The following is a 20,011-nucleotide window of genomic DNA, read 5'->3' as shown; positions in this document are numbered from 1 at the left end:
AGCTGAACTCATCAAAATAGGTCCAAAAAAGTTGGCCACCTGTCTGCACCGGTTGATAGTCAGGATCTGGGAAACCAAACAGCTACCGGAGAAGTGGAAATAAGGGGAAATCTACCCCATTCACAAGAAAGGAGACTATTTGGAATGTGAGAACTTCAGGGCGATCACTATTTTGAATGCTGCCTACAAAGTGCTATCCCAGATCATCTTCCGTCGTTCATCACCTAAAACGAATGAGTTCAAGGCAAGTTATCAAGCCGGCTTCATCGACGGCTAGTCGACTGTACGGCAAATCCTTCAGAAATGCCGTGTATACCAGGTCCCAAAGCATCACCTGTTCATGGACTTCAAGGCAACATACGACAGTATCGACCGCACAGAGCTATGGACAATCATGGACAAACACGGCTTTCCTGGGAAGCTGATCAAACTACTCAAAGCAACGATGGACGGTGTGCAAAACTGCGTAAGGGTTTCGGGTGAACTATCCAGTTCATTCGAATCTCGCAGGGGACTGCGACAAGGTGATGGACACAAATAAATGTATGTATAGCAAAATAGAGTTGTTTTTTTTAAGTTATCTGCAGTTTTGTAAATAATGTTACGTTTTCTCCATATATTTTCATTAGCATCGTCAACGAACCCTACAGAATTTACAGATTTTCGCCCGCATGCACAAAGACAAATCAAAATTTTTGAAAATCGGTTTCGTTCTCTTTTTTAACTGTTTTATTGGTGGATTCCGATTTTAAATAAGTGTTCGTAAACTATGAGAAATGCCGCTGCATTTATATGAACAACACAGCTGTCTCAAGAAAAATCCTTAGTAGGGTAGAGTATGGTATGATACTGGAAGCCACCTCCGATTATGATCCGTTAGCTACATAATAATCCAATTGTTCAACATTCAGGGCCGATGCACTCTCAAAAATTATCATAAATGTGTAGAGCAGTAGAAACATGTTTAGCTGAAACACGCAAACTTGCATACATTTCCTCTTTTTTTATTTTTTTTTAAATGCGGGGCAAAATTTTCAAAATCATGTTCGGATCGTGTCCGGATATATTTTTTGTAAATTTGTCACGTCAGTGATCTGGGTCAACGTAAGAATTTCTTTCAGTGTATGGCTTATCTGTCAGTGGATCCTTTCGCCTTTACGTCGGCGTGATCATTGTTTACTTTAAAATTGAAGTTTTGAAAATGACGTATCAACAACAGGAGCTGCGGAATCTTGTTTTGGACAAGTGGTTAGAAAATCTTAATCGTTCACAAAAAAACCATCGCGAATTCGGTCAGTGTAACTCAACGAATGGTGTAGAATGTGATGAACAGGTTTCTACAGAACAAAACGGTTCTAAGGAAGCCAACGAAGCATTCGAAAAGGGGAACACGCAACAAACAAGATGAAAAGTAAGTGGTGAAATAAGAAGACAAACCTTCTGATTAGAGATGTTGCAAAAAAATGTAGCTGAGTTTACTATGCAGGACATTATAGTGAGATGTGGACTGAGGTCATTTAGAGCTCAGAAGAAACCTCGCGGAGATGACAAAGGTCTTGAAAAAGCGAAAAGTCGGGCCCGAAAGCTGTACGATTCAATATTAACGAAACATACAAACTGTATCGTATAGGACTATGAAACGTACGTGAAGGTTAATTTTTCACAAATCCCTGGTAACAAGTATTACACTACGAAGGACAGCGGAGGCCTAGAGCCGAAGTTTTAAGAACAGAAGGTGTAAAAACTTGCGAAAAAATATCTTTGGCAAGCCATCTGTACGTGCGTTAAAATAATCCAACCATTCATCACAACCGGGAATTTGAATAGTTAAATTTATATTTAAGAGTGCCTTTAAAATCGCTTATTGCCACTTCTAAAGTAGTATTTTCAAAGCACCATGTTTTGGAGCGATCTTGTCACTACTCAACAGCGACGAGGAAGTGGTACGAGTTAAATAATGTTATTGTGGTACCTCGTGAGATTAATCCTCCAAACTGTCTGGAGCTTTGACCGATCGAGAGAAATTTTGGGCAATAATGAAGGCTGATTGTCAGAAAATGGGAGCAGAGTCAAATTCGATCAAACACTTTAAGCAGAAGTGGACAAAAGTGTACAAAACCAGGGGAGAGAAGCTTATCCAAAACTTGATGGCAAAGGTCAAATCGAAGGTCCGAAAGTTTGGGCCTAAGGGTGAAATTTAAATGTGTTACTGCAAAAGTGTAGAGAAGCATACCTAAGTAAAATAAGTGTTAAGAAAATATTTGTTTCAATTTTTAATAAACCCATGAAGTTTATGTAATGATACAAAATTTATTTCCGTACACGCTTTAAAGGAAAAATCAAGATATCTTCTGATAGTTTTTCTTAGTCGAATATGTTTATCAGTTTTACAGAAACCATTTTATCGAAATTCCGTTCACACATTTAAAAAAAAAATCTTCGTTAAAAAAATAAAAATAAAAAAATAAAAAGGGGGCTTGATTTAACCCTTTGGAGCCGGATTGTTCTGCCATCGTAGCCGCAACCTCGCTGGACTCGAACACGTTTTTTATGCTCGGTTTCATCGCCGTGGTCATATTGACCCCTCCGGCTGGTAGTTTCAAGTTAATGTAGAATTCTCAAGTCTTGTGACATACCTTGTAAACCAAATGTACCCCGGTGTTTTCATTCGGTTCAATTTCTGGATAATGTTTATTTGTTCTTGTCAATCTGGAATAACATTCCTGAATGATATTTTGGGCAAACATTTGTAAATTACAGGATAGAATTCTCCTAAAATTCTTGAAAATATTACTAATGAACTGTATGAGCTGAGAGCTGGGCTTGATTGACCGCCCGTTGATGCTACTCCAGTATTCCCAGACCAGCTACACCTACACAAGGAACCAAAGAGATATCTGCCGGGGATTGAGCGTGCATCTTCAGTGTGTGTGTGTGTTGGTGATCTTCTATTTTTATGCGACAGTGGCGCCTGCCACGTCAGGTTGCAGATCAATGTGAGGAAGGGGAAAGAAGTGATGATTGCAATCGTTTGTATCTCAAACAGACCGAATATGCCTCTGCGTCTGCACAAACGCATGCGGATATCGGAGTATTGGTGGGATATGGTTGGCAAAGGGTTCACTCATTGGTGCATGTATGCCAGGCGTGATAAAATTGTGGGTTTATTACATACTCGGAAGATAATGCGGCACAGTTCGCTTGGTTGTATAACTCGTAGGCGTTATATGATAGATTGACACTATGCTGTGAAAATTGGAAGGAAGGTAAACAGCCTTATCAACCCATTTCTATTCTAGCGATGGCTATGAACATTGTATGTAGAGAGGAAGGAGAAAGTATATAGAAAGGTACAAAGTAGGAGGAAAGGGACGGTCCAAGGATTGAACTCAGGACCTGCTGCATACGAATAAGAAGCGGTAGCCACTAAATCATCAAGCCCGATGAATTGTATGAAGAAACTTAAACATAACAGTGCTTTTAATTTTTAATATTCGCTTCAAACTAACCTTTCAAGTGCTTTTCCTAAAATTACATTATTGTTCCTAAGGGAAATTTAAAAAAACGCTATCAGCGCCAAAAAATTGAATAGCTTATCCTCACCAATCATCGTATATTGCGTCAAACGAAGAAAAAAACCTCTCCGTTCATCAGAACCACTCATAAATGCAAAATCCCGGCAGCTTTTGTCTGGCTTCCGTGTTCCCTATTTTGCAAATTCCTGTCCACCACCCCGTTCCCCGTTTTAACGCATTTAAATGAGTTCCATTCATCATCCACGAGAACGGTGCCACCATTCAGCGGCGCGACAGGACTTGTTTTCAGTGCCACCGCTCGAGCAGAATCAGCGACGAAACACTCAACCGCGTTGCCACTCCGGCTCGATGGAGTGATAAACCTATTTTGTATAAGCCCGCAGTCTCAGTTAGTCAGTCAACTCCAGCAGCCAGGCCCCGTGCGACAATCCATTCTCACCTACTAGTTCCCTTCGTCTACATATCTCCATCACTCTGACTGCTCTGGCTGGTGCGGAGTCTAACGAGCTTCACCCATATCAAATATTCATAACGCGTTCGTTTCGCATCAACCGAACCCCCCGCTGCTCGCTGCCACATCCGTTCTCCTCGTGGTTGGAGAATTTCCCCGATTTTCCATCATTTGAATAATGGTAGGAAAGCAAAAAGGCTCCCCAAACCATCACGCGCCGTTAATGGTTATAGCTTGCGGGGGTCCAGCGTTTATACTAAGTTAGCAAAAAACTAGGATTCGCCTTTTAATGACAAATCAATGCCGAACGGTAAAATCTGATTGGATTAGCCCGAAGGTCCTAAATAGCTTGCAGCTCAAAAAATTATTCAACGAATAGATATTTATGAATATCTAAAAATGTACTTCGCTCTGATGAGTTACAAACACATAACTGGCTGTATGTCAAACCTTGTTCTTCTTTTTAGTGTAACGTCACCACTGCTTCTAAGCATTGAGCTCTTTGAGAACTTCCACAGTTATTCACTGAGAGCTTCCTTTGCCATTGACCAGTTCACATATGTAACATGTTAAGATGCAACTTCAGCACAAAAATAGTCATCCACTAAACAATCGATCATTTTTTTCGACCGTTTCTCAACCCCAAAACCACTGTGCAACCCCACAAAACTGGACATCCTGACAGCCAGCAGCGAGGCGACAGGACGATCCGAATTTTGGTAAAATCAACCAACCGGAAGAACAGCGCTCCCGTGTTTTGTTATTATTTATGGCATGGTTTCACATATTGCATGCAGCAGCAGCAACGGTGTGGCGCAGTTCTCTAATTGTTCAGGATTATGGTTTTTGCATACTAATGAACTCCAAACCAAACCGTAACCGCCACCGCCACTGCCAAATGTAGAGATCGTTACTGGATGGATGGATTGGATAGAGGTCGGTGGCAGTGGCATGTGTCTACTGTTCATAAGCGGCGTTCTACATCCGTCTGGATCTGTCGATTGAACTATACGGCTACGGAAGTGCTATGATGTGGCGGTGGTCGTGGGTGTTTGTGTAGGGAATATGTTATGGAAATTAATTCCGGGGCTGGAGTTTTCATTTTGGAGAGCCACAGTTTGCTGCGGGATTGTTATCAGCTGCTGCCCAACGTCGACCGTTCGGGCCATCGTCGTCATCGTTGATGGAGCGATGATAACTCGAATATATCCATGGCTTAGCATGCAAAATGCCAACACAGACATTGCTTTAGAGTTTAGCAGCTAAAGCTGTGGATAACGTAGAAGCAGAGATCAAATAATAAGGTAGGGTTCAAGTAATCCTTAAAGCATGTAAGCAATATAATAGCAGGATTAGTTCAACTTAAACTAAGGATAAAACTCTATTAACTAGCAATTTTTTTTGCTACCTTCGGTTATAGTTAGAATTGGAGTTTCCAGAAAGTTAAACCAAAAGTAAAATCTGCTTCTCAGTTTAGACTATGTGAACGCAGTTCATGGTTACTAAGCTCCGTGATTGAACGAAACCAATGAAATTGCACAGTGATGCCAAATGAAAAGATAACTGGAAGTAGGTAGTTCTATCTTTTTCTCGCTGTGCATAATTCAGTGATTCAATGTATTAAGAGTTCAATGTTTTTCGGAGACTGTGTATCTCTACATCTCCACAAAGGTCATTGGATGGAAACATTGTTAGTAGAGAAGCTTCGTGAGTTAAAAGATTCACCATGATCAAGAATAGAAAATCACGTAAGAATACGGCGAGCTAACAACGAACCTGAGACAGCCGATTAGACCTGTTCGAGCTCACTATCGCTGGAGTGCACATGGAGGGTTATCCAGGATTCCCATGGCAGTGATCACCTTCCGATCGTTGTTTTTATTTCCAATGGTTCACATCAACCTCCTCCATCTATCGAACATTTCCTACCACCTCACGAAACACGTTGACTGGGGGGTACCCGAGCAGAAGGGCATACCTTACAAATACCATGCGAAGAGCAACATGTGCTCTAGCATTAGCATTAGCATTAGCATTAGCATTAAGCGAGTCGCACAAATTCGTAGGTGGTACAGTCCTAGACCGCTGTTATGAGGTTTGCCTCCTTCCCGTCCGAACCAAAGCACAAAGATTTGGGACTAATCTCTGACTCTTAGACAAGGCTGACGCAATCCTCCAATGGTCGAGCACTGTCCTGGCCACGTCCTTGCGACTGCTGAGGAATGGGAAAGGATGGTTAGTTTTGGACACCTATGAAAAATGTAGACAACTCTACGATCTCTCAGGCCTAGGTGTCACGGGAATTTGGGTGTTGTTAGTGGAAGAGTAAACTTCAAAGGATACGCTTGGTTAACGTTCAGGCACACCATTGTTAGACTGCTTCGAATCAGTTGTCTGCCCAATTCATCCAGGTTTCCTAGTCATCTTGTTGGACGAAGAGCAACATGTGCTCTAATACCTCAAATTGTTATTGCTGTGTTATTCTACGAAATGTTATGAGAACATCACAATAACAGTTGGAGGTATTTGAGCAGAGTTTGGTATTGATGTAGTATTTGTTGGTTTAGCGGTGAAAATAGCCGAAGAATAAGATTTGCTATTATATCATGAAGTCATCGAACAAATGAAACATTTAATAACAGGAAATGTTATTAGTTCGTTATTCAATAACTTTGGGATAACAAATACAGCACTTGAAATTTCAGGTATGCATTTTTTATTGAAATAACAAGACTTGTTATTTTCTAGGTGTTATTTATACAAAATTTTGGTATTCGTTTTTGTTATTTTGTCTCTTATTACCACCTAATGAAGGACATATCAAGGTATGGTAGTAGGGTAGGTAATCAAAATTTGAACCAAATTGCGGCTTTCTGAAGCAGTGCAAATTTTAAGTGATTTTTTCTCCCACATGGAAATAATTTACTACGGCAATATCGTATGTACATGAAAGCCACGGGTATAAGCTTTCTGTTAAATGGTAAAAAGTTTGTATTTGCACCGAATTTCATTGAAATATTTGATGTTTCATCAACAATTTTTTTTTCCTCCCCTGTTGGGGAAATTAAGCCACTGCGTCCAATAGGCTGAACTATTGTGGCATGTCCCGTTTTGATATTCTCATCTAGCCAGCTAATTACCATGTGTCAAGTAATCAGCTACTGCCACGACGCGTCGTCTCCCAGTCAGGTGCAATGGAATTGATAAACTCCAAGACCTTCCCAGGTTTTGCAGACCAGATCTCTCTCATCAACAATGGTTTTAATCTTAATTTGAACCATCGTAATCATAATTTGAACCAATTTTAATCTTAATTTGAACTACTGGCGGCAGCAGCTCGAGCAACTCACAAAACAGCCAATTCCATGCTAAACAATGAAAAATCACATGAATCTGCTAATTCTCATACCTATTTTTCATTAGGCAGTGGAATCCCAACTCAGAATGTTCGAAATTCTTTAGGAATTTGGAAACTAAATTTGTAATTTTTCATCTCCCAAGAGTAAACAAAGCAACCACTAGCGCAATCTACAGGCCAACACCAGAAGCTCACCCCCGTTTACTAGTTCAAATTTAGATTACAAATGGTTCAACTTAAGATAACATTCTCCAAGTAAGAATCACTTAAATTTGATAATTTTATGACAAATTATGCGGAATATTATTCGGTTGCGTGTGATACAATGCATGAGCTGTACGAGTGCACCGAAAATGTGCTTTCTCTGGGGGGAAATGGGTGAAATCACAGTGATTTTTCAATCGCCTGTTTTCAATGACAAAAACGCTTTTTTTCAATGCTTTTAAAGTCCATGTTATCAGGTTATATTACGAAAAGCTGTTTAACATCTTTTTCGGGACAACATTTGCCTGAAAAGTACTTCGTTTTAATGAATTTTGAAATGGTTCAAATTAAGATTACAATTTGACTAGTTCAAAGCTTGATTTCTTACCCTATTTAAGATAAATACCATGATATGTTATTCTCTTGTTATTTTCTTCTGCTCGGGTAAGTACGCGGAAGCAATCATCGACGATGAGCAATTGATAGAAGTCCTTCCACCGCGGGAAGAGTATCAATCAGTTTCTATCATAACTGATCATCAGTAGCGCGCTTCAGGCACAATGTCAACCAGTGCCAGGTCCGTCGGTTCGCAGGAAACCCCCCAATCCGTGGTGGGATAGCGAGTGTACAGAAATCTATCGCGAGAAATCCACATGCGTTCAAGGAATTTCGGAAACGCGATTCGGTCGACAACTTTAAGCGGTACACTTCCCTTGAAAGCAACTTGATTGTCTTTATTTAAGAGACTTTCAGCCTTTGGTTGAAAGTAACTTTAAGAACTTGGTCAAGACGAAGAAAAGCGGTTACTGGCGTCGGTTTGCCGAGGGTTTGGCACGCGAGACATCGATGAGAACTCTTTGAAATGTCGGGAGAAGAATGCGTAACGCATCGTCAGCTAACGAGGATCGAGAAAGCTCTCCTCGGTGGATTCTCAAGTTCGCAAATAAAAGTTTGTCAAGATTCTGTACCCGTGGAGCAAATAATTCGTGACGTTTCCGAGGATAGAGACGACATGGATAGGCCGTTTTTGATGGTTTTATTCTCACTTGCTATTCTTTCATGCAACAATTCCGCTCTTGGAATGGATCGAATTAAGTTCAGCTTGCTTAAAAACATCCCCGACGTCGCTAAGAGGTGCTTGTTGAACTTGTTCAATCATTTCCTGGATAACAATATCGTTCCGGATGATTGGAGACAAGTGAGAATGATAGCTATTCAAAAACCCGGGAAACCCGCGTCGGATCATAATTCTTACCGCCCGTGGCGTACCGTACGCGTCTTGCCTACGGAAGTTGTTGGAAAAGATGATTTGAGTGGACAAATGGGTTGAATCGAATGGTCTGTTGTCAGATACACAGTTTGGTTTCCACAGATTCAAAGGAACGAACGACTGTCTAGCGTTGCTTACTTCAGAAATTCAGCTTGCCTTTGCTCAAAAGCAGCAAATGGGCTCAGTGTTTTTGAATATTAAGGGAGCTTTTGATTCAGTTTGTGTCGATGTTCTTTCCGACAAACTACACGAAAGTGGCCTTTCACCAATTTAGAACATCATTTTGTATAATTTGCTGTTTGAGAAGCTGATGAGTTTTGCTCATGGCGACTTGACAGTTTCACGAATTAGCTACATGGGTCTCCCCCAGGGTTCATGTTTAAGCCTCTTTCTTTACAATTGTTATGTTAGAGACATAGAATTGCACGTTAGGACAGCTTACGGATGACTGTGTTGTTTCTGTAACGGAATCAATAGCAGTCGATCTGCAAGGACCACTACAGTATACTTTGGACAATTTGTCTACTTGGGCTCTCAAGCTGGGTATCGAATTCTCTCCGGAGAAAACTGAGATGGTTGCCTTTCTAAAAAACACAAACCGGATAAGTTTCCGCTCCATCTGAGGGGTAAGACAATCACTCATAGCATGGCTTCGGCGTCTGGTTCGACTCCAAATGCACCTGGGGGAAGCACATTGTGTACCTATCTGATACAGAAATGCCAAAAGCGAATCAACTTTATGCGAACTATTACCGGAACATGGTGGGGAGCACACCCGGAAGATCTGATCAGGCTATACCAAACAACCATTCTGTCGGTTCTAGAATATACGGTAGCTTCTGTTTTCAATCCGTGGCGAAAACACACTTGCTGAAGCTTCAACGGGTTCAGTACCGTTGTCTTCGGATCGCGTTAGGTTGCATGAACTCGACTCACACAATGAGTTTAGAGGTACTTGTTGGTGTACAGCCTCTGACAGACCGCTTTGCGGAGTTATCGTTCCGGTTTCCCATCCGATGCGAGGTTGTAAATCCGTTGGTCATAGAAAACTTCGAAAAGCTGCTCGAACAGAACCCCCAAACTCGTTTTATTAGTGTGTACTACTGATACATGACGCTGGAGGTAAGCCCAGCTTCGGTTCACAAAAATCGTGATAACTTCTTAGACTTTGACAGTTCGGCACCTACATTTCAAAAGGGCGTAACTGCATTTGAAAGTAATACCTTCTTTCAAAGCTGTAGGTCGTACTGCCTCCCTTACACTCAAACCACCGTGGTTGTCGGAAAGAGGAGAGTTTTTCCCATCTGGTACTTGTTGTGAAATACATGGAAAGCATAATACATGATCCACAGCTTTAAAAGAAGGTGATGACTCGAAAAGCAGTTACGCCCTTTTGAAATGTTGTTGTTGAGTTCTTCTGTGGATTCTGATCTATCCATGAAGGATGAGATCACCGGTATACCAGAATCTATTCGTTCCGTAGGAATTCCACAAATTTTTGCAAGTAAGTTCGGGCATGTCAGCGAGGACAGACAGTTCTTCACAGATGGTTCAAAAACCGATGACTCGATATTACACCTTAGAGTACATTAGCACTCTTCCATCTGAGCACTACTTCATTTTTACCGACAGTCTAAGCTCTCTGGGGGTTGTTCGGTCAATGAAACTGATGAAGCACTTAGCCTACTTCCTGAATGGAATACGGCAAGTCTTGAGTGCTTTGTCCAAACGGTCATACACTATCACCATAGCTTGGGTCCCTTCACATTGCTCTATTCCGGGTAATTAGAAAGCGGACTCTCTGGCTAACGTGGGCGCTAGCGAAGGCGATATTTACGAGCGTCAAATCGCCTTCGACGATTTTTTTTGAATGGGCCGGCAGGAGACCTTGAACACCTGGCAACACAAATGGAGAGATGGAGAGATGGAGAGATGGAGAGATGGGTAGTGTTGGAGAAGAGTCCTTGATGGATTTGGAGTGGACTGTAGTTGGTTCCTCAATCCCCCAACACGAATGGGAAGTTCCTTAGGAATTCCAGAAGTATCCAAAGGGGGGGTGTCTTCGGTATGACTTAGATTCCCCTTTCTGCCTGGGTATCAATGGGCATAATTCTCTGAGATGAGCGCTTGAAAATGAAATGTTACCTGACAGCAGAAAAAGTGTTTGCCTATGCCCGGAAGTAGTAGTGAAAAAGCGAAACTATGTTGAAATAGCATCCTAAATAGTGTATGGAGAAGAAATCACGAAAGAATTGTGAGTGCTTTGTGTGTTGAACAAAAGGAAAAGTTACGGCGCCCAGAGGAGCAGTGCGATGCTCGGTGTCGGTTGATCACCGATCAACTTCATCACGCGACGTGGGACCCCAAAGCTGGTGAGAGAGTTCTAATACTTTAATGCAAGGTGACGTCACGAAAAACTCGTTTTATTTTCTCTTTCCTATTGGGGAAAAGAAAGGAACAGAACCAGCACCTGTCAAGTTTGTCAAGCATTAGTCCTGTTGTTTTATTAATTTCTTAGGGAACGAAAGAGAGCTATTTATGTCGCGAGGTGGTCTATTGCATTGTGTTTATTTTTTCCATTGATACAAATTGATAACTTAGGGTTTTTACAAATTTGAAAATGTTAAAAATGATCTTTTCTAACACCCACTCACTAGGGTGGCAAAAAAAAAACTAATTTGAAATTCCCGCATTTTCCTCGACTTTTTCCTGCATTCATTTCGATAGAGGATCTTCTGATGGCTTATGCTATACATTCCGGAAAACTACGTGTAACAATTGCAGAGGATCTATACAAATTGTAATGTTATTGAACTTCAATCAACGTCATATATTGGAAATATGAAACAATTAAGTGCCATGTGTAGTAAAGTATTGTGTATTTAGCACTAAATTGAAATTCGATACAAAACCGAATTATTAGTTTTAGCTGTTGCTCCTATACACTACTTATAATATCGAAAATAGTACGCTGAATAATGCACCAGATGTTCTATACAACACATCCCTTTCAGCGTTATATTCAACGTAGAAAAAAATAGTTGAAGTTAACATTTGAACTTCTCAGTTTAATTTGAGTTAGATCCGCAATAGCACAACTTTTATGTCACATCCTTCAAAATCTCATAAAATTATGCACAGAAATAAAAAAAAAATCAGTCTATGTAAAACAGTCAGTATCATTGTTCAAGTTTTTCATTTTATCGAGTTGAATGAGTACACTCATTCATTTTCCAATGGTCAGTACTCATTGGGGATAAATACCTTCAACCTGCCACTCAGGTTCACATTTCCGCTCAACAATCTTCAGTGAGGGAAAAAATAATGCAGAAGCATTCTTTTGCTGTTCCTGGCGCAATTAGAGCGCATAGCAATCCCAAATGCCATCAATTCCAGTGCACAAATGCGGATAGAACAGGTCCTAGGTACATACGTTAAAGTCGGTGGAGATCGGCATCAACGATTTACCCACACGTGAATGCGACGTGAGTCTGGACTGTGGAACTACGGGACAAAGGGTTCGAAGAATGAAGGGTTCGTTCGGAGTCATTAAAAACAGGACTTTCGTCCCGGTCTGACTGGCTGGCGCGTGTACGTGCAAAGTGCATGAGGCAGCTATATTGGATCCATCATGATTTACACCGCACGCGATAAAGGGTAAAAAGGGACGAGGGAAAATGCACTTTTATGCAAGGGGTTTCGCATGTGGGTGGTGGAACGCACAGATTTGGCTGTTAGCTGCCACAGTCCGTGATTGTTATCATCGTGTAGGAGGAACGAAATATACACTTTCTCAAATGAACGCATTTTTCCAAGAAGCGTTCCCAGTTGGGATGTGAAAAATGGCATGGGTTGTAAAAAAAAACTTTGCCAAAGACCATCAAGCAAGTCTGGGCACAGAAAACCTACCGACAAGACTGACGTCGACGGATGGCGAGACTTTTCATTCTTTTCCTTCCCGTAAGGCATTTCTAGTACCTACATCACCACACGGAAACTCGCGTCTCCAAAGAAGCACCACCACCAGAGGAGTCAGCAGAACTACCTTCGCTGTGTATACCAACCACTCCATATTCTACGCTACACGAAAGGCTCCCCATTTAGACTCCAGTCTCGACCGCCCACCACCCCGACAACCGTGTGGCTCCGACTTTATCGGAATTTTCGGTGCATGAGAACCTGCCAAATGGCGGCCATATTTGTTTTCTCTCAGCAGTCTGAAAATTGATGGAAATTCCGGATATTTTCACAGAAAATAAGACTATCAGAGCTGGAAATCAATGTGAGATGAAATTTGAGGCAAAAATAGGTATACTGATGTACTAAAAGAAGTCAATTTTCCCTCTTTTCTGGGAGATTTTCGTCAATAACCAAAATGAGGACATGCTGCGCCCATTTTCTGCTGATTGGCCTGGTCGTCCCCAGTCGACAAAGCCTACCTGAACCGCTACCACCCAGCAAACGTGATTTAATCCATTTTCAGCTTACTTTTCACTTGATCGATGTTTAATCCACAACGTTCCGGTCCTCCGATTAGGCCGTAGACGGCAAATAACTGCTATTTTCCACAATTAGGATTTTTCCTATCCTGGTCCAAATTTCCACCACTGGGCACAGCCTCACCGAAATCCACAGTTTTCTCCGGGAACCGTTCGGCAGTTCACGAGAACTTCACCCAAGTCACATCCGCCGTAGTATCGCGCACCGATTTCACCACGATTTAGCCCGGATCGATCCGGATTTCACCCGAAAATATCGGAAATTGTCCAACAAACAACTGATCCTGCGACCGAAGTTTGCAGCACACATCCAGCTAATACAAGAACTTTTTCCCTTGCCTGCCAGGCTCTCGCTCTCGTTCGCTGGCCGACTGCTCGACTGCTGATGGGTGGAAGGATCTCGGAACTGTGGGGTGGTAATGTTAATAATGCTCACTCACACCGACACGTGCCCGCACTACTGGTTGGCAATGCACACTGCTAGAATCGAGGCTCTCCCTCTCCGGAAAATGAGCTCGAAATGCTGTGTAAGGGTACGGTTTCCCACTGTACCACGCACTGATGGAAGGCAGTCGAGGGTGCAGTCTCACCCAGGCAGGGTGCAGTTGGCTGATGGACAGAGCAGGGGACGGAAAACGGTTTTGCCGTAAAATCAATAAAATCCACCCCTTACGAGTGGTGGACGGATATCATGCTGCTTTCTGGAGATTTGTTGTTTCGAGTATGCTAGAGCTAGCAGTGGTGCCGGTTTTGCTCATGATGTCGTGACACAATATGAACTGACACTATCAACTGTCAAGCATCCTGAAAGGATTTCAAACAGAATCCTGAAAGGAATCCTCTCATTCCTTTCATGATTCTAAACTAAATCCTGAGAGGATTCTGAACAGATTCTAGAGAAGATTCTGACGAGACTCCTAAGAGGATTCAGAACAAAATTTTAAGACAAGAGTCCTGAGAGGATTTTGACAAGAATCCAGAGGGGATTCTGACGAGAATCCTGAGACGATTCAAACGAGATTCCTCGAAGGCTTCTGACGAGAATCCTGAGAGGGGCCTGCGGATTCAGAGAGAATTCTGACGAGAATCCTGCGACAATTCTAACAAAAATCATGCGACGATTCTAACGAAAATCATGAGAGGATTCTGACGAGAATCCTGAGCGGATTCTGACGAGAATCCTGAGAGGATTCTGACGAGAATCCTGAGAGGATTCTGACTAAAATCCTGAGAGGATTCTGTCGAGAATACTGAAAGGATTCTGACGAGAATCCTGCGAAGATTCTGACGAGAATTCTGAGAGGATTCTGACGATAATCCTGAGAGGATTGTAACGAAAATCCTGGGAGGATTCTGACGAGAATCCTGAGAAGATTCTGACGAGAATCCTGAGAGGATTCTGACGAGAATCCTGAGAGGATTCTGACGAGAATCCTGAGAGGATTCTGACGAGAATCCTGAGAGGATTCTGACGAGAATCCTGAGAGGATTCTGACGAGAATCCTGAGAGGATTCTGACGAGAATCCTGAGAGGATTCTGACGAGAATCCTGCGATGATTCTGACGAGAGTCCTGAAAGGATTGTGACGAGAATCCTGAAAGGATTGTGACGAGAATCCTGAAAGGATTGTGACGGGAATCCTGAAAGGATTCTGACGAGAATCCTGAAAGGATTCTGACGAGAATCCTGAAAGGATTCTGACGAGAATCCTGAAAGGATTCTGACGAGAATCCTGAAAGGATTCTGACGAGAATCCTGAAAGGATTCTGACGAGAATCCTGAAAGGATTCTGACGAGAATCCTGAAAGGATTCTGACGAGAATCCTGAAAGGATTCTGACGAGAATCCTGAAAGGATTCTGACGAGAATCCTGAAAGGATTCTGACGAGAATCCTGAAAGGATTCTGACGAGAATCCTGAAAGGATTCTGACGAGAATCCTGAAAGGATTCTGACGAGAATCCTGGAAGGATTCTGACGAGAATCCTGAAAGGATTCTGACAGGAATCCTGAAAGGATTCTGATGGGAATTCTGAAAGGATTCTGATGGGAATTCTAAAAGGATTCTGATGGGAATTCTGAAAGGATTCTGACAAAAATCCTGGAAGGATTCTGACGAGAATCCTGAAAGGATTCTGACGAGAATCCTGGAAGGATTCTGACGAGAATCCTGAGAGGATTCTGGCGAGAATCCTGAGAGGATTCTGGCGAGAATCCTGAGAGGATTCTGAATAGATTCTTGAGAGGATGCTGACGAGAATCCTGAGAAGATTTTGACGAGAATCCTGTGAGGATTCTGACGAAAATCCCCTAAGAATTCTGACGAGAATCCTGAAAGGATTCTGACGAGAATCACAAAAGGGTTCTGACGAGAATCCTGAAAGGGTTCTGACGAGAATCCTGAAAGGGTTCTGACGAGAATCCTGAAAGGGTTCTGATGAGAATCCTGGGAGGATTCTGACGATAATCCTGAGAGGCCTCTGACGAGAATCCTGAGAAGGTTCTGACGAGAACCCTAAAAGGATTCTGACGAGAATCCTGAAAGGATTCTGACGAGAATCCTGAAAGGATTCTGACGAGAATCCTGAGAGGATTCTGGCGAGAATCCTGAGAGGATTCTGGCGAGAATCCTGAGAGGATTCTGAATAGATTCTTGAGAGGATGCTGACGAGAATCCTGAGAAGATTTTGACGAGAATCCTGTGAGGATTCTGACGAAAATCCCCTAAGAATTCTGACGAGAATCCTGAAAGGATTCTGACGAGAATCACAAAAGGGTTCTGACGAGAATCCTGAAAGGGTTCTGACGAGAATCCTGAAAGGGTTCTGATGAGAATCCTGGGAGGATTCTGACGAGAATTCTGAGAGGATTCTTACAAGAATTCTGAGAGAATTCTAAAGAGAATTATGAGAAGATTCTGAGGAGAATCCTGAGAGGAAATTCTGACGAGAGCCCTGAGAAAATTCTGACCTGAGAACGAGAATATAGATGATGGAAGATAGAAGATAGAAGATAGAAGATAGAAGATAGAAGATAGAAGATAGAAGATAGAAGATAGAAGATAGAAGATAGAAGATAGAAGATAGAAGATAGAAGATAGAAGATAGAAGATAGAAGATAGAAGATAGAAGATAGAAGATAGAAGATAGAAGATAGAAGATAGAAGATAGAAGATAGAAGATAGAAGATAGAAGATAGAAGATAGAAGATAGAAGATAGAAGATAGAAGATAGAAGATAGAAGATAGAAGATAGAAGATAGAAGATAGAAGATAGAAGATAGAAGATAGAAGATAGAAGATAGAAGATAGAAGATAGAAGATAGAAGATAGAAGATAGAAGATAGAAGATAGAAGATAGAAGATAGAAGATAGAAGATAGAAGATAGAAGATAGAAGATAGAAGATAGAAGATAGAAGATAGAAGATAGAAGATAGAAGATAGAAGATAGAAGATAGAAGATAGAAGATAGAAGATAGAAGATAGAAGATAGAAGATAGAAGATAGAAGATAGAAGATAGAAGATAGAAGATAGAAGATAGAAGATAGAAGATAGAAGATAGAAGATAGAAGATAGAAGATAGAAGATAGAAGATAGAAGATAGAAGATAGAAGATAGAAGATAGAAGATAGAAGATAGAAGATAGAAGATAGAAGATAGAAGATAGAAGATAGAAGATAGAAGATAGAAGATAGAAGATAGAAGATAGAAGATAGAAGATAGAAGATAGAAGATAGAAGATAGAAGATAGAAGATAGAAGATAGAAGATAGAAGATAGAAGATAGAAGATAGAAGATAGAAGATAGAAGATAGAAGATAGAAGATAGAAGATAGAAGATAGAAGATAGAAGATAGAAGATAGAAGATAGAAGATAGAAGATAGAAGATAGAAGATAGAAGATAGAAGATAGAAGATAGAAGATAGAAGATAGAAGATAGAAGATAGAAGATAGAAGATAGAAGATAGAAGATAGAAGATAGAAGATAGAAGATAGAAGATAGAAGATAGAAGATAGAAGATAGAAGATAGAAGATAGAAGATAGAAGATAGAAGATAGAAGATAGAAGATAGAAGATAGAAGATAGAAGATAGAAGATAGAAGATAGAAGATAGAAGATAGAAGATAGAAGATAGAAGATAGAAGATAGAAGATAGAAGATAGAAGATAGAAGATAGAAGATAGAAGATAGAAGATAGAAGATAGAAGATAGAAGATAGAAGATAGAAGATAGAAGATAGAAGATAGAAGATAGAAGATAGAAGATAGAAGATAGAAGATAGAAGATAGAAGATAGAAGATGAAGATAGAAAACAGAAGATAGAAGATAGAAGATAGAAGATAGAAGATAGAAGATAGAAGATAGAAGATAGAAGATAGAAGATAGAAGATAGAAGATAGAAGATAGAAGATAGAAGATAGAAGATAGAAGATAGAAGATAGAAGATAGAAGATAGAAGATAGAAGATAGAAGATAGAAGATAGAAGATAGAAGATAGAAGATAGAAGATAGAAGATAGAAGATAAAAAAACAACGTACTGGCACCACTGCTCACCCGAAGAGCAAATCCACCACCCCACGAGAGCCAAACTTTTCGCCTGGTCCAGACAACACCAACAACAACAACATTAGTCGAGCAATCCTTCGTCCACACTTGACAATGTTAGCACTTTGTTGTATTGGTCTCGCCACATAAGTCCCACGTTCTCTCTCACTGCACCCGATCCGTGTATTGGGAAAAGTTCTGACGTTTAATCTCATTTTCCAACATTTTCCACGTCGCGATGGTCGAGTGTGTTGGTGAATCGTAGTAAATGGTAGAACTTTTCTCCCTCCACCTTCCGTCAGCGGGTCACCTTCTGGCGCCCTCCCTGCCTGTGCTCCGGAGGGAAAAAGTTGTAAACACCAACACCGACATCGCTGCGGTACTACAACGCTACACCGGACAGATGGATTGCTGATTGCAAGTGTGAGGGATCCGTCTAGAGAATGATATATTGTTTTCAAAAATTGATACTATCTGAGTGAGGGTGGACTTGAGCGAGGACGATGCCGGGTTGGTGTGTAGCAATTTTCGCAAGTGTATAAGAGGGGGTTGCCAGCAGGGTGGTTTTCATGCAGGTATTGATAATTCCGAGCACTCTCGAGGGAATTTCGGTAAAAACTGCAATAACTATCGGACAGTTAATTGCGAACAGGCACGTGAATGAGGAAGGATGGAAATATAGGGACAAGGAGAACATAACAGAATTACATCAAAATATGTTATTCTGTTACACGGACTTAGTCAGTTATAATTTGAACGGAGGGTGTCAAATTTATAATTAAGTTTAATATCTTCAGTTGATCTGAGAATCAAACAGAGGAAAAAACATAACTTTTCAATTTGGATGATAATTATGTTAAAGTTATTTATTTTTTTTTTTTAGAAAAAGTAAGTTTCTAGTACGTCATAAAATTAATAATTCTCAGAAGTCAGCGAGGAAGGGAAGGAATGTTAGTGAGGCGTGCGAGGCTTACTAGAGACGAAGCTCACCTCTACTTCTCCACGTCAGTGACAGGGAAAAGTTTTTGTTAATAGGGAGGAGGAAACGTCACATGCTTTGGATTAAGAGAAATCGAGGGGTGAGTGCAATCGTCCAATGCGATGGAACCTTGACCATATAATTTTTGAATATTTGCTTTTTCAGAATCCTATCAAAAATAGGAAGCTGCTTCAGGTCCTTTGCTCACATAGTACCCTCTTCAATGGGGATTCTACATCGGTTACCGTGTAAAAAATACAGCAACGTCTGATCCAAATCAATCGCGATGCCTGCTAATCAAACGTGTTTATTTTCGGGTTGGTGCACCAGACGACAAAAACGACCACACCAAGCAGAGAGTTCTATAACCTTTTTCTGGTTCTGTTCTGTTGGCGTCTGACCCGACGACAACGTGACAGGTCACCAACTCACCAAGTGTGTCGTCGTTCGTTGATGCTGTAGCTATGCTGCTGTTGATGCTGTTGATTCTGTTGACCGGTGCACCGTAGCCCGTCTATCCGTTTATCCTTCTATCCGTTCGAAGCGGGATAGCTGCCGCGTTCAATTAGGCTTTTATCGGGACTTGTTCATTCCTCGTTTGACACCTTTTCCTCTAACCGTTCGGTCGGTGATGGGCCACCTGTGTCTGGTCGTGGTGGTTCTGGCTTCTGTTGAGGTTTTTGGGGATAAAAGGTGCCGGCAATGGCCTTTTCACCGTGCGCGGTTTTGACATGCTGATGTGGATTGATGCGACACCGAATTGTCACACAAGCAACAAGCTTATCAACGTTCGTCAGACCGTAATCAAATTGGAACACGTTGTTGGCGAGGTCGTCGCCGCGACGATAGACTGTACTCCGTGCTGCTAATGCCATTCTGAGGAAAAGCTGAAGAAAGAACGTGGCACTTACCTTCGACGAAGCAGATTGACTGATGGGAAAGTGGGAAATTATGTTACAGTGTCAATTTGGTTAGGTGATGAGATGATGAATTGGATGTTCTTTGGAATTATGTCGATCGAAATTTACCATCTGAAAGAATATAGAAAAGAAAGAGACATAAATACATTAACTTGATACTGTACTGGACAGAAACAAGAATGTAAATTACTTCAAAGTTTATCAATCATCCAAAAGGAATTTTCTTATGAGAAAGTTTCCGCTCAAT

At 41.3% G+C, this 20,011-nt stretch overlaps 1 protein-coding gene across 1 annotated transcript in view; it reads right to left on the bottom strand.

Annotated features, from left to right (window-relative positions):
- LOC109419307 (neural-cadherin) overlaps window positions 1-13,884 on the bottom strand; it is a 363,889-nt gene extending 350,005 nt beyond the window's left edge. The window contains 1 exon segment of the mRNA XM_029871312.2: window positions 13,308-13,884. The gene's annotated coding sequence lies outside the window, so the exon portion shown is untranslated.
- Between the last annotated feature and the right edge of the window lie 6,127 nt (window positions 13,885-20,011).

Source organism: Aedes albopictus, chromosome 2, assembly GCF_035046485.1.
Source record: "Aedes albopictus strain Foshan chromosome 2, AalbF5, whole genome shotgun sequence".
Lineage (NCBI taxonomy): Eukaryota > Metazoa > Arthropoda > Insecta > Diptera > Culicidae > Aedes > Aedes albopictus.
The sequence above is the reverse complement of the archived record's forward strand: the minus strand, read 5'-3'. Positions and strand labels throughout refer to the sequence as shown.